Genomic DNA, 15,305 nt, shown 5'->3' on the forward strand with positions numbered 1-15,305 from the left:
TCTGAACAAAATTTTCACAAAGATCCTGATAAGCCGCGTTAGTTCCACCCTAGACCCAGCCCAACCTACAGAACAACCAGGATTCCGAAGCAATTTTAGCACTAATGACCACATTTTGACCGTCAGTGAAGTGATAAGCAGAGCAAATGAATACCAACTGCTTCTCTGCATTGCCTATGTTTATTCTGAAAAGGCGTTTGACTCCGTTAGCCATATACAGGGTGTTTCAAAAATGACCGGTATATTTGAAACGGCAATACAAACTAAACGAGCAGCGATAGAAATACACCGTTTGTTGCAATATGCTTACAACAGTACATTTTCAGGCAGACAAACTTTCGAAATTACAGTAGTTACAATTTTCAACAACAGATGGCGCTGCGGTCTGGGAAACTCTATAGTACGATATTTTCCACATATCCACCATGCGTAGCAATAATATGGCGTAGTCTCTGAATGAAATTACCCGAAACCTTTGACAACGTGTCTGGCGGAATGGCTTCACATGCAGATGAGATGTACTGCTTCAGCTGTTCAATTGTTTCTGGATTCTGGCGGTACACCTGGTCTTTCACGTGTCCCCACAGAAAGAAGTCACAGAGGTTCATGTCTGGCGAATACGGAGGCCAATCCACGCCGCCTCCTGTATGTTTCGGATAGCCCAAAGCAATCACACGATCATCGAAATATTCATTCAGGAAATTAAAGACGTCGGCCGTGCGATGTGGCCGGGCACCATCTTGCATAAACCACGAGGTGTTCGCAGTGTCGTCTAAGGCAGTTTGTACCGCCACAAATTCACGAAGAATGTCCAGATAGCGAAATGCAGTAATCGTTTCGGATCTGAAAAATGGGCCAATGATTCCTTTGGAAGAAATGGCGGCCCAGACCAGTACTTTTTGAGGATGCAGGGACGATGGGACTGCAACATGGGGCTTTTCGGTTCCCCATATGCGCCAGTTCTGTTTATTGACGAAGCCGTCCAGGTAAAAATAAGCTTCGTCAGTAAACCAAATGCTGCCCACATGCATATCGCCGTCATCAATCCTGTGCATTATATCGTTAGCGAATGTCTCTCGTGCAGCAATGGTAGCGGCGCTGAGGGGTTGCCGCGTTTGAATTTTGTATGGATAGAGGTGTAAACTCTGGCGCATGAGACGATACGTGGACGTTGGCGTCATTTGGACCGCAGCTGCAACACGGCGAACGGAAACCCGAGGCCGCTGTTGGATCACCTGCTGCACTTCAAACAGATTCTTTATTGTATCGCTTTTCGGTCCTTTGGTTACATTAAACCTCCGTTGAAAACTTCGTCTTGTTGCAATAACACTGTGTTCTAGGTGGTGGAATTCCAACACCAGAAAAATCCTCTGTTCTAAGGAATAAACCATGTTGTCCACAGCACACTTGCACGTTGTGAACAGCACACGCTTACAGCGGAAAGACGACGTACAGAATGGAGCACCCACAGACTGCGTTGTCTTCTATATCTTTCACATCACTTGCGGCGCCATCTGTTGTTGAAAATTGTAACCACTGTAATTTCGAAAGTTTGTCCGCCTGAAAATGTCCTGTTGTCCCAAGCATATTGCAACAAACGGTGTATTTCTATCGCTGCTCGTTTAGTTTTTATTGCCGTTTCAAATATACCGGGCATTTTTGAAACACCCTGTAGCTGTCCTCCAAGCTTTGAGTGAGCAAGGAGTGGGAGCAGCGTACATTGAAGTGCTCAGCAATATCTACGAAACTTCTTCAGCTTGTGTTAATATCGGTGAATCACCTCAAGAATTCCGCATCATGAGATGTGTCAAGCAAGGCGACCCCATCTGCCCATAACTGTTCTCGGCTGAACTGGAAATGGCTATGTCAAAGCTGAGCTGGGAAGGTAAGGGAATTATAATTAATGGAAGAAAGCTTACCAACTTGAGATTTGCTGATAATATTGCCTTACTGGCCAACGACTTCGCAGAGCTCCAAAACTTAGCTACAGATCTTGCATCGGAATGTCAGTTGGTTGGCTTGAACATGAACCGTTCCAAAACAAAAGTAATGTCCAACAAATGGGTCCCAACTGGAGGTGTGAAAGTCAAGGACAGTCCATTAGAAGAGGTCAGTGAATATATCTACCTTGGCCAGATTATAAATATGAAGAGAGATGTGAGGCGAGAAATCTATCGGCGCATCGAGCTTGGCTGGCAAGCATTTTGGAGGAATTCAACTGTATTCACATCAAAAATGCCAGTAAAACTGAAGAAAACAGTATTTGATCAATGCATTCTTCCTGTGCTGATGAATGATTGCGAGACATGGACACTGAACTCATTTACAAAAGGGAAAATTAGGCCAGCACAGAGAGCCATGCAAAGATCAGTGCTGGGCTATGCGAGAAAGGATAGGAAAAGGGCAGTTGACATCCGGTCTGTGACGAAGGTTAAGGACATCTTAGAGACAGTAGGCTCCTTGAAATGGCAGTGGGCTGGCCACGTTGCGAGAAGAAAAGATAGCAGATGGACGAAGCTGGAGTGGAGTCCGAGAGAGCATCGGACACCTAGAGCAATACCACCGGACAGATGGGACAAAGATATCAAGAAGATCGCTGGTAGCACGTGGCAGAGAACTGCCCAAGACCGTTCCACTGAGAGAGGACAGCTGAAAGCCTACCTGAATCCACGACTCGAAGAGGCCACATCATTTACTGATTGAACTGGCTGATGTTGATACAGTTTCCACTAATAGGCAGATTGACGCGGAAAGTTGTTCATATAATTTATTATCACTCTGCCACACAAGTCATCCAGCCATAAATAAGTAGGGCTACCCGTGCGAAGCCAGGCGGATCGTGTCTCATTTGGGTCAAATCGAAACAGGTGATGATGGGTCCACAACAGATTATATTTAAATAGCGAAGTAATTGTTAGAAATGCATTTTTGTTGCGTTATGAATATATACAACGTACACCGCATGTCATCAACGTAGCTCATAGCAATTGTTCAAAGTGATGACTACCAGTCGCAATGCATCTCACAAAGATTCCAGGTATGTGTTGTACACTGGAATAGGTAGCAGGTGATAAACAAAATACATCTCTGACCACCAAACAACCATTCTGTACACAACTGAGCTTATAGTACGTGTGTTATGTAACTTCCACAATTATCGCACCGGCGCATTAACTTGTGCCGCACGCACACCACTCCTTCTTGTACACGAAAGGATGTAGTTTCAATACGAGAGTGCACCGGCCCACTTCGAAGTTAATGTCCGCCAGCGCCTGAACAACACTTACCCTCATCGCTGGATTGGAAGGGGGGATCCTGTCCCATGGCCAGCGCGTTCACCTCTGTTTTCCTATGGGAGTACGTCAAGACGTTGGTGTACGAAGCCCCCGTAGAAAGGGATGAAGACCTGCTAGCCAGGCTCCAAGCTACTTGTCTCCTTGTACAACAGAACTTTACGTATCGTTTCCATGCATGCATTGAGACTGGTGGTCGTCACTTTCAACAGTCACTATGAATTACGTTGTTGTTTTGCAGTGTACAGTGTGTATGTCCATAACACAACACATTGTTTCCTTGTCTCAATACAGTTGGTTGTCGACTTACTATCGCCTGTTTCAATTGAACCTTAAAGTTTTAACACACCCTGTATATATAGTATGAACCATAACTCCACCAACAATCTTGCAGAGGTTGTTCAAGGATACCTTCTAAATATTTCGGTATTAATAGACCCACGGTGTCCGATGGTTTGTTACGAAGTCATAACAGCGACACACCGTGCACTGCCTTACATGCTCAAGAATTCCAGGAGTCTGGCGTATTCTATTACTTCCGCAACTGCGATAATCCTAGCAACCACCAGATCCGTGCGAGTATCAACCAAAATCTCGCAAACTAGGCTCTTCACATGCCTCCAAAGTAGTTCATTGGTGTTATACCGTCGACATTTCCACTGTTGTGCACTATTTTCAGTACATTACAGATGGGGGCGACAAACAAAACAGAAATGCAGCAACGCTGTAACGAGCCGCAGGAGATTGTGAGTCTCTTACACAAAAACACTCAGATTGTGTATATATACGTACAAAATACACTCATGCTCATAAATTAAGGATAATTCTGAAACATGGTGTAACATCGCTCTGGTGGGTGGTTTGCGGGTTTAAATCACCTAGGAGTATGACCATGCGATGCATTTGACCTGCGGTCGTAGCACGGTGGCGCTGGCAGCAGTCCACATACGCAGAGGTGTGTTGGTGCATGTCAGAGTACGGTGCAGCCAGTAAGTGTGCAGACGTTTTCAGACGTGCTAATGATGACTGTGTGTTGAAAATGGCTCAAAGGACAAATATTGATGATGTTATGAGGGGTAGAATACTAGGGTGACTGGAGGCTGGTCAAACACATGGTTCATTCGCCCAGAGACCTGCAAGGTTCATTATACTGACCCCTGGTCATAGGAGAGCCCGTAAAGCCTGGTGCCAAGAACACAGTACATGGTCATTGAAACAGTGGTCCCACGTTATGTTGACGGACGAGTCCAGGTATAGTCTGAACAGTGATTCTCGCCACGTTTCCATCTGGCGTGGACCAGGAACCAGATACCAATCCCTTGATGTCCTTGAAAGGGACCTGTGTGGAGGTTTTGGTTTGATGGCGTGGGGTGGGACTGTGATTGGTGCACGTACACCCCTGCATGTCTTTGACAGAGGAACTGTAACAGGTCAGGTGTATCGGACGTAATTTACACCAGTATGTCCGCCTTTTCAGGCGTGCAGTGGGTCCCACCTTCCTCCTGATGGATTATAACTCACGGTCCCACCGAGTTGCCATTGTGGAGGAGTACCTTGAAACAGAAGGTATCAGGCGAATGGAGTGGTCTGCCTGTTCTCCAGACCTAAACCCCATCGAGCACGTCTGGGATGCTCTCGATCGACGTATCGCTGCACGTCTTCAAACCCCTAGGACATTTCAGGAGCTCCGACAAGCACTGGTGCAAGAATGAGAGGCTATGCCTCAGCAGCTACTCGACCACCTGATCCAGAGTATGCCAACCCGTTGTGCGGCCTGTGTACGTGTGCGTGGTGATCATATCCCATATTGATGTCGGGGTACATGCGCAGGAAACAATGGCGTTTTGTAGCACATGTGTTTCTGGACGGTTTTCTCATCTTATCAGCAATACCGTGGACTTACAGATCTGTGTCGTGTGTGTTCCCTATGTGCCTATGCTATTAGCGCCAGTTTTATCTAGTGACAGGTTGTGTGGCACCACATTCTGTAATTATCCTTAATTTATGAGCATGAGTGTAGTAAACCAGAACTCCACTGTCACCCTTCCTTTCAGAGGTTGTTCAGGGATACATTCTGGATATTTTGGTTAAGGGACTCATAATCTACTGCAGCTCGTTACAGCGTTGCTGCATTTCGTTTGGTTTGACGCCGCCATCTGTAATGTACTGAAAATAGTACACAACAGCGAAAATGTCGACGGTACAATACCAATGAACTTGACTTTCTGGAGGCATGTGAAGAGCCTAGTTTGTTAGGATTATCACAGTTGCTGAAGTAATATGCCAAACTGCTGGAATCCTTAAGCGGGTAAGGCAGTGCACGGTGCGTCGCTGTTATTATTTCGTAACGAGCCACCGAACACAGCGGGTCTCTTGTACCAAAATATTCAGAAGGTATACTTGAACCACATCTGAAAGTTTGTTGGTGCAGTTATGGTTAACGCTGTCTATACGCCGTGTCAAAAATCTCTTAGGTTAAACTGAAACATGTGACAGTGGGTCGACAACCGATTATATGGAGACAGGGAACCAGTGGTCGGAAATGCATATTTATTGTGTTATGGACCTATACACCGTACACCACACACTAACAACATAGTCCGTAGTAACTGTTGGAAGTAACGACCACCGAACCCGGGCCCAGAGGATTGACAACCCGTCACGCTGACCATTCAGCTACCGGAGGCGGACACGTAGATAGTAAAACACAAAGAATAAACAGCACTCCAGCAGCGATTCAATAACGCTACATGCTTGAAGGTGGCAGTCAGTGCGCGCCAGGACAGAGCCGCCACTGCTCCAGCTTTGGTTATTCTTCGAGCTTTACTGTCCCTGTTAATACGTATTGATAAAAGAAATATGGTACTAAATTAATCTGGGACCGCTCCATCGAATGGGCACGTAAACTTCCGATTTTAAAATCATTTTGTTTGTAAAGAGAAGTCGACCGACTCTTTCCGTCGACACTGGGAGTCACATGAAAGACGTTATAAGAATTATTCGTTTGGACTGGCTCCCGCTACACAATGAAGATACGAAATTGGAAATATCTGCTGAAGCACCAGAGAAAAATGGGCCTGACGGTTCTTATTTACAGTATGTAAAGTGAGTATAAGGCCAAAGGCCTTGCCGCAGTGGCAACACCGGTTCCCGTCAGATCACCGAAGTTAAGCGCTGTCGGACTGGGTTAGCACTTGGATGGGTGACCGTCCCGTCTGCCGAGCGCTTTTGGCAAACGGGGTGCACTCAGCCGTTGTGAGGCAAACTGAGGAGCTCCTTGATGGAGGAGCGGCGGCTCCGGTGTCGTAAACTGGACATACGGCCGGGAGAGCGGTGTGCTGACCACATGCCCCTCCATATCCATATCCAGTGACGCCTGTGGGCTGAGGATGACACGGCGGCCGGTCGGTACCGTTGGGCCTTCCAAGGCCTATTCGAACGGAGTTTCGTTTTAAAGGGAGTATAAGTGCAAATATTTTTTATATTTGTTACCTTAGCATGTACACACATCGGTGTGTTGGTTGTTTTATCTCTGCATCGAACAGTCTTCCCACAAACACGTCACAAACTTCACGACCTTATGTTTTCCACACGGTCATGCTGCACCACTAAGTGGACTATACCTATCAGCATAGACTTACCGTGTTGCGTCCATGCAGCACCTGACCTGCTGCCCAGGGGGAAAGAAGCATTATGACTCGCTTTTGACACATGTTCTTGGAAGCACTAACCAATCTGAAAACATATAACTTGTAGTGGCCACAAGTATTAGTCTGCAAATGATGTAAATACTCCTGCAATTTCGTTCAGTACACCGTCCTCAGTCACCAATAGAAATATCTGCGTTTATGTATTCTACATCTACATCCATACTCCGCAAGCCACCTGACGGTGTGTGGCGGAGGGTACTTTGAGTACCTCTATCGGTTCTCCCTTCTATTCCAGTCCTGTATTGATCGTGGAAAGAAATATTGTCGGTATGCCTCTGTGTGGGCTCTAATCTCTCTGATTTTATCCTCATGGTCTCTTCGCGAGATATACGTAGGAGGGAGCAATATACTGCTTGACTCCTCGATGAAGGTATGTTCTCGAAACTTCAACAAAAGCCTGTACCGAGCTACTGAGCGTCTCTCCTGCAGAGTCTTCCACTGGAGTTTATCTGTCATCTCCGTAACGCTTTCGCGATTACGTTTGCAACCTGTATGTTCACAACGTAACAATGGCGTAGGTGAAGACGCGAAGAAAATTTTGATCCAGGAGACTTGCCTTTTATCAGTAACCTGAGCTACTGCACATGTGTGTCACATGAGATTCTGCCTAATATTGTCCTTGAATATTAGAAATCCATTATTCACATAGAAAACGTAAAACTAGTGCTTTTTAATTTTTTTCAGAATATTGTGAATCTGAACAGCATAAAATTAACAATTAAATTGTTTTGTTTCTCTGCCCTTCTGACTACCAAATTATTGCGCTTGTAAGGGTTAACTTTGGATCGAATTTATGGTAAAAGTCATTAGCTTTGGCAAAACGTTTATAAAGTCCTTTTCTTCTTTCATTACCCTCACGGGAAAGTGTAAATTAATAATGTTAACGACTAACCGGTGGCGTGAAACAGGGAAAGGACATTGAAAATCTCCTGCAGGGCAAATGCTCTGTAGCTTGGGTGGCTTTTGTTGGCTAGTTTGAGATTACCTTCCGGCTTGATAGACGAGAAGTGTTCATATGAAATTCTCCGTCTCGACTTAACTACACTACTGGCCATTAAAATTGCTACACCACGAAGTTGACGTGCTACAGGCGCCAAATTTAACCGACAGTGTAATGTTGCTGCATTAATTTGTTATGAAAGCGGTTCTGATAGACAATAAAAGCGGTTTAAAAGCTGTGAGCTGTCTGGGAAAGTTAACCTTGCATTACTGCGCAACTGTTTCAGCAGGTATCCAGTCTAGCTTACCAAATTCCCAACCAGACTAACATTAATTATAATGTTTTAATAGTCATACGACAACCGGTGATATATATATATATAAAAGAGAATTTAAATAAAAAGAAATAAATCAGTTTATATTTGGAAATTTATTTTAACATTGATCATTGAAATTTCAGCATATTAAACTTGATTCATAACTAAACTGGTGCCTTATTTACGATTGTGAAAATGTGAGTTTGTAATCTTACGGAACACATCAAATATGGAGCCAAGATTGGGAGACTGCATACAACACTGCATTCATAAAATAACACACAAAGAACGTTGAAACATATGCAAGAGGAAATTAACCACAACCAACCGATTCAATTTTCACCCAAAGAAGTTACGTTCGTAACGCAATCCTGTCCGTCATGAAATTACCACACACTGGTATACTAAATTCATACTAACTCTCTGTGAAATCTTCCCGAAAAGAATAGCTGAGGGCTACTTTGATGCTTACACCACATGCTTCACGTGGTCAACTTGGTTTACACAAAGAGTGTAACTCCACAATAATTTTGATGATTAAAATAAATTACATCGAAATGCAATTTACTAAAGAAAAACCTCGAACTGGTTACTATCGTCTTATTGTTAACCTGATGGGTCAAACAATTGTATAAGCACGTGGTACTGGTCTCACAAAGTACACCCCATGTGGGTTGAGCATAAAGAAAAGTTGCTATATTGAAAAATATTTTCAAGACGAGACGTTATAATCTCACGCACATTCGCAGTTAAGATTGATGATCTCAGTTAGAGTTACTGATCAACACGTGGTTCTACTTAACTCACAAAGTAGTGACAAAGCAACTACTGGAAGATATTCTGAACTTCACACTCGAAATACACTGCGTTGCAATTTAAGATAACATTAGATATTTTAGAGCTAAACCTGAAATAAAGGTGATTAAATTTTCAGTTAGGCTGAACTTAAGATATCCATTGTCCTACGGACTTAGCAGAGACGCGCTTAGCCCGAGATCTTACCACTTCAGACGCTCGCCATGGACAGACTGACCTGGGCTCCTACCGAGCGTGCTTCACAAATACGAACGGAAGTGACCAGAGAGGCAGCTCCCTATGCCAGCATGACAAGGGACGGACAGGACCATACTAAGAATAGAAACCTCTTTGCTTCTAGAAAGTGTAGCTACCTGTTCGACGTTGGTCCTACTGTTCTCTAGCAGACAGGCTTGTCTGCTACCATCAAGCATGCAACTAGAAATACATTTGCTCATTCATCCTCTCACACAGAAGGGAAGGGGGATGACAGTGTCTTATCATATACAGTATACAAAAGAAAGCGGATGTAGGTTCCGTATGAGACTGACATGAATTACATATAAACTGTGTTTTAAAGTGTAGTTGTGTGACAGATCGTTCTTGTTTATGTGTAAAACTAACACGTTTCACTGCTCAGTCTCCTATCAGATAGTCAGAAACCCCACAGTAAATTTAGAAGAGGAATTTATGCCGTAAATGACAACATATTTAAGAAATTAACATGAAAGGAATCCAACAGATACCTTTCAACAGGAAGAAGATGCTGTGATATGCAAATGATTAGCTTTTCAGAGCATTCACACAAGGTTGGCGCCGGTGGCGACACCTACAACGTGCTGACATGATGAAAGTTTCCAACCGATTTCTCATACACAAACAGCAGTTGACCGGTGTTGCCCGGTGAAACGTTGTTGTGATGCCTCGTGTAAGGAGGAGAAATGCCTACCATCACGTTTCTGACTTTGATAAAGGTCGGATTGTAGCCTATCGCGATTGCGGTTTACCGTATCGCGACATTGCTGCTCGCGTTGGTCGAGATCCAATGACTGTTAGCAGAATATGGAATCAGTTGGTTTAGGAGGGTAATACGGAACGCCGTGCTGGATCCCAACGGCCTCGTATCACTAGCAGTTGAGATGACAGGCATCTTATTCGCATGGCTGTAATGGATCGTGCAGCCACGTCTCGATCCCTGAGTCAACGGATGGGGACGTTTGCAATACAACAACCACCTGCACGAACAGTTCGACGACGTTTGCAGCAGCATGGACCATCAGCTCGGAGACCATGGCTACGGTTACCCTTGCCGCTGCATCACAGACAGGAGCGCCTGCGATGGTGTACTCAACGACGAACCTGGGTGCACGAATGGTAATTCTGTTTACAGCATCATGATGGTCGCATCCGTATTTGGCGACATCGCGGTGAACGCACATTGAAAGCGTGTATTCGTCATCGCCATACTGGCGTATCACCCGGCGTGATGGTATGGGGTGCCATTGGTTACACGTCTCGGTCACCTCTTGTTCGCATTGACGGCACTTTGAACAGTGGACGTTACATTGCAGATGTGTTACGACCCGTGGCTCTACCCTTCATTCGATCCCTGCGAAACCATACATTTCAGCAGTATAATGCACGACCGCATGTTCAGGTCCTGTGCGGGCCTTTCTGGATACAGAAAATGTTCGACTGCTGCCCTGGCCAGTACATCCTCCAGATCTCTCACCAACTGAAAACGTCTGGTCAATGGTGGCCGAGCAACTGGCTCGTCGCAATACGCCAGTCACTACTCTTGATGAACTGTGTTACCGTGTTGAAGCTGCATGGGCAGCTGTACCTGTACACGCCATCCAAGCTCTGTTTGACTCAATGCCCAGGCGTATCAGGGCCATTATTACGGCCAGACGTGGTTGTTCTGGGTACTGATTTCTCAGGATCTATGCACCCAAATTGCCTGAGAATGTAATCACATGTCAGTTCTAGTATAATATATTTGTCCAATGAATACCCGTTTATCACCTGCATTTTTTCTTGGTGTAGCAGTTTTAATGGCCAGTAGTGTACATCACTGTGCTACTGTCTTACCGTTCACACTCTGTATATAATAGTGATTCGGCTAAGTTCCTATACTGAAATATTTTCAGAACCGCTAAAGATCTGTTGAAAACGTATAGAGCCCAAGTTATAAAGGTTGTAATTTCTCCGGAATTAGTAATCGTTTTCTGAAGAGTGAAAATCCATTTAATTTGTCTTTCAGAACTACACTGCGCAAGAAAATTAAAGGATCACTTTTTCGAAACTCCATAACTGTATCGCAATCCAACGCGTAAGTTCGAAATTTGGATAAAAGTTGCCTGCAACCTTCCTCTGTAACGATGCAAATGCTCGGCGCACTGCGGCGGCACTTTCGGGCTCGGCGTCGCTTCAAACAGCAAAATGTCAAAACATGCAAAAAAAAAGGTCACAGCGCAAAAGTTCATATGACGTATGATCTGGGTTGATGATGCCACATTGGCTCAAATTTCACCGCAGTTCTGCCCGATTCCACAGTGGACGTGTTGCATGATGCAAAGGTTGTCACAGCCCTCTTACCACGTTTCATGCTTTCTTTTAATGCCGCCGCGGTGGAGGACAGAACCGCGATGCCCATCGTTTAAATCACCTGCTTTTCTTATGGGCGGCCGGGAAAAACATTTCAGACATACCGTCGCTTAGAGCTGAGACGAAAACGCCTCAAGGGATAGCATACTGGGCGTCAATGAAACCGCGCCTTGCCTTCAGGCGTTGATTCCCACGAGTTTCGTGGTCGATAACAGTTCTCATTGTTATCAATATAATCAATATATTTATGGGTTTAATAGCGGTCCAGCACAAATTTTCAACTTTTATCACCGATTTCAGTCAGTGGCCGCCCGCATAGATTCGAGCGCATACGGAAGCTTTCCTTCAGTCGTTCTTCCCGCGAACCATACGCGGCTGGAACAGGACAGGGAGGTAATGACAGTGGCACGTAAAGTGCCCTCCGCCACACACCGTTGGGTGGCTTGCGGAGTATAAATGTTGATGTAGATGATGAGCAACAACACGACGTTCCTGACAATGTTTGACAAAGCTGACACCCCCTGACGCTTCAACCCTTCCTATGGACATCGTGGGCCAAGAACCCCACTGAAAGTGCAGTGTGACACCAATTTTTGCCTTGGTGTGCAGGCAGGAACCACTAAAGATCGTTCAAAAACATTCTACGAAATCTCAACGAGATCTGAAGCAACAAAGGGAGTTTCTGCTTTTCCATTCTTCCTGTTTCACGCCCTATTGTGGCGTGATCACGGAGAAGGAGGGAAGAGGGGGGTTGCAATATTAACATGTGCGTGAGTAAAAGGGCAAAGGGTCCCTCTGAGACCCCCAGTTCGCCAACACCTTTCGTGCCACCCGTGAACCGTTATTGAGCACATTACATATTTGCCTTTCAGAAACGTCGGGACACGCTCAGCTTGGCGGTTATCCTAGTGCCTGAAGGCAACCAAACCACAAACAAGTGGTGTCGAAGGGGTGGAAAAACAGAAACGTCCTTTGCTGTTTCGGATCACGTTGAGATTTCGTCGAATGTTTTTGAACGATCCCTAGTGGTTACACACTGTACATTCCACAGAGGTCACATCATGTTCAGTGGGGTTTCAGCTCCACGATGCCCTTACAGTAGGAGTGGTAGGAGTGTCTAACGTTGTCAACAACATCGTCCTATTGCTCATCGCACTGAGAAGTGTCCTTTTCGACTATAAAATGTATGTTAATCAACACCCCAAGGAAAGCCATGGTCCCTGCCATCCCATAAAACATTTTCGTGCCGATTCTAAGCAGCGAGGTGTCTGAAATGTTTTCCTCAGCCTTCCATCAGGAAAACGTGTGATTTCAACATTGGGTGTCGCGGATCTGACTTTCTCCACAGAGGCGTGAAAAGAAGGGGTGAAATGTGGGTAAGAGGTGATGTGACGACCTTCTCATCGTATTAGTATTCCACAGCGGCACTGGGGAGAATTGTGGTAAAATTTGGTGTCACTGTGACATTATTAACACATCTTACAGCTCTTCTGAGCTGTCGTCTTTTTTCCGCATGTGTTGTTTGAAGCATCGCAAGCCCGATGGTGATGTTGCAGGGCGCCACGCTTTGCTCCATTACAGAGGAATGTTGTAGGCACCTTTGAGCCAAATTTCAAAGTTATGCGTCGGAATGAGAGACAATCGACGGGGTTTCGAAAAAATGATCCTTCAATTTTGTTACGCAATGTTCAATACTAACAGTGGTTCAGCTTGTAAAAGTTACGTTGATACTGATATTTTTGTAATTAATACAATTATGAAAACAGACCACAAATTATGTGAGTATTTTTTCACAATTCATTTGGGTGAAAACGGAATCAGGTATCTCGAAATGGTCAGGAAATATCTGAAGTGATCAGCTTACCTGAATCATTCTGTTCACACACTGGACGAAGAAACCTACATATTCAAAATTCTAGATTGTTTAAGAGCAGATGAAAAGAAACACTTTGTTTTACGTGACAAAAATGTCAGTGGTGCATCGTTTCTCCTCTAGGGGTCCATGAAGGCTTCGACGCTAGTGACCTTCACAGACGGTGTTCTAATCGATGTATGATGGATATAATTTTATAGAAGTTAGGGAACGTCGTCACTTTACATTAATGCTAAACTGGCATCTGTCCGCTAATAATTAGCACGTGATTCACACATAATGGCTGAAGTTTCAACCAAACGGTCAAACAGCTTGTCTACAGGTTACATCGGTGTCTCGTTTACCAAATGCTTCACATCCCGCCACAAAATAAATCCATAGGAGGTGAGGTCGGATGAACGTGTCGGTCACGGTACTGGTCCAAACCTCCCAATCCAGCAATTGGGGAAATAATTGTCCAGATGTTCTCTGACATCGACGGAAGAGTGTAGTTGGGTCCTGTCATACTCGAACCATAGTCGTTGCCGGGCTGCTAGAGAGATATTCTCCAACATTTTCGGTAATGCAGTACTTCACATAGAAAGATACTGCCAATTTCTCCAACAAGGGCGTTAGGCAGATGATACAGGCCAATCACATGATCGTGAACAATACCAGCATACACATTTGTGATAGATCTCTGTAGTTGGTGGAACAAACCCAAACATGAATACCGTGGCCGTTGAACATTCGATCCATTATGAAGGCAGTCTTATCAGTAACCAAAACACAAGTTTGAGAGTCAGTTTGGTGTACACATCATTGACAGAATTTCACGGGCTGAGGAAAGTCAGCAGTTGGTAAGCCTTGTGCCTTCTCATACTTGATTGGATCTATGTACGTCTGTTGCAAAACGCTCCACACATTGGCGTTGGACTTATTTATAAGGGGCAGTCAAATAAAAACCGAACACCTACCAAAATGGAACCATGGAGAGATAAGAGGAGACGATCGGTCCCTGTTTCGTAGAACGCAGTCGTCCGCTGACGGATCCAGAACCGCACTCACTCTTGCACGTCAGCGATTTGGTTGGGAAACATTGCAACATTCTCCGTACAGCCAGGATCTTTCACCGTGTGATTTTCATATCTTTGGCTACCTGAAGAAAGACATGCGTGGACGTCGGTTACACTCGTACGAGGAAGTGCAAGAGTGGATGCGATGGTGGATCCGTCGGCGACCGACCAAGTTCTACGAAACAGGAATTGGTCATCTCGTCTTCCGTTGAGATACATGTCTTAACGTATTTGGTGATTACTTTTGAAGGCAACCATTCCATGGTCTCGTTGTGGATGGTGTTCGGTTTTCATTTGACTACCCCTCATAGCTCCTATGGACCACCTGCTGATGCCGGAGTTGTCCCAATTCGCTGCACTCCCAAACCGAACAGTTCGCACAAGGCGAGTTCTACCAGCTACCCGTAGGCCTGCTCTAAGGGATCCTGTTTCACGAAGACGGCCGTCTAATCTTTTCCTCTGCTGAAAAGAAGTAGCTTTCCCTGCGTGGATACTGCATTTCTTCAACCTTTCACTCCAGTCACTGCCGCTTCAGTTACAAGATTGTGCTGTGAACTGCTTACAAGGGAACCTCCCCATCGCACCTCCCTCAGATTTAGTTATAAATTGACACAATGGATAGGCCTTGAAAAACTGAACACAGATCAATCGAGAAAACAGAAAGAAGTTGTGTGCAACTATGAAAAAAATAAGCAAAATATACAAACTGAGTAGTC

The 15,305-nt window shown here is 44.9% G+C and overlaps 1 pseudogene; it reads left to right on the forward strand.

The window, feature by feature from the left end:
* The first annotated feature begins 6,409 nt into the window (after nt 1-6,409).
* On the forward strand, nt 6,410-6,527 carry LOC126095782 (5S ribosomal RNA; annotated as a pseudogene).
* Nucleotides 6,528-15,305: the final 8,778 nt, after the last annotated feature.

Source organism: Schistocerca cancellata, chromosome 8 (genome assembly GCF_023864275.1).
Source record: "Schistocerca cancellata isolate TAMUIC-IGC-003103 chromosome 8, iqSchCanc2.1, whole genome shotgun sequence".
Taxonomy (NCBI): Eukaryota; Metazoa; Arthropoda; class Insecta; order Orthoptera; family Acrididae; genus Schistocerca; species Schistocerca cancellata.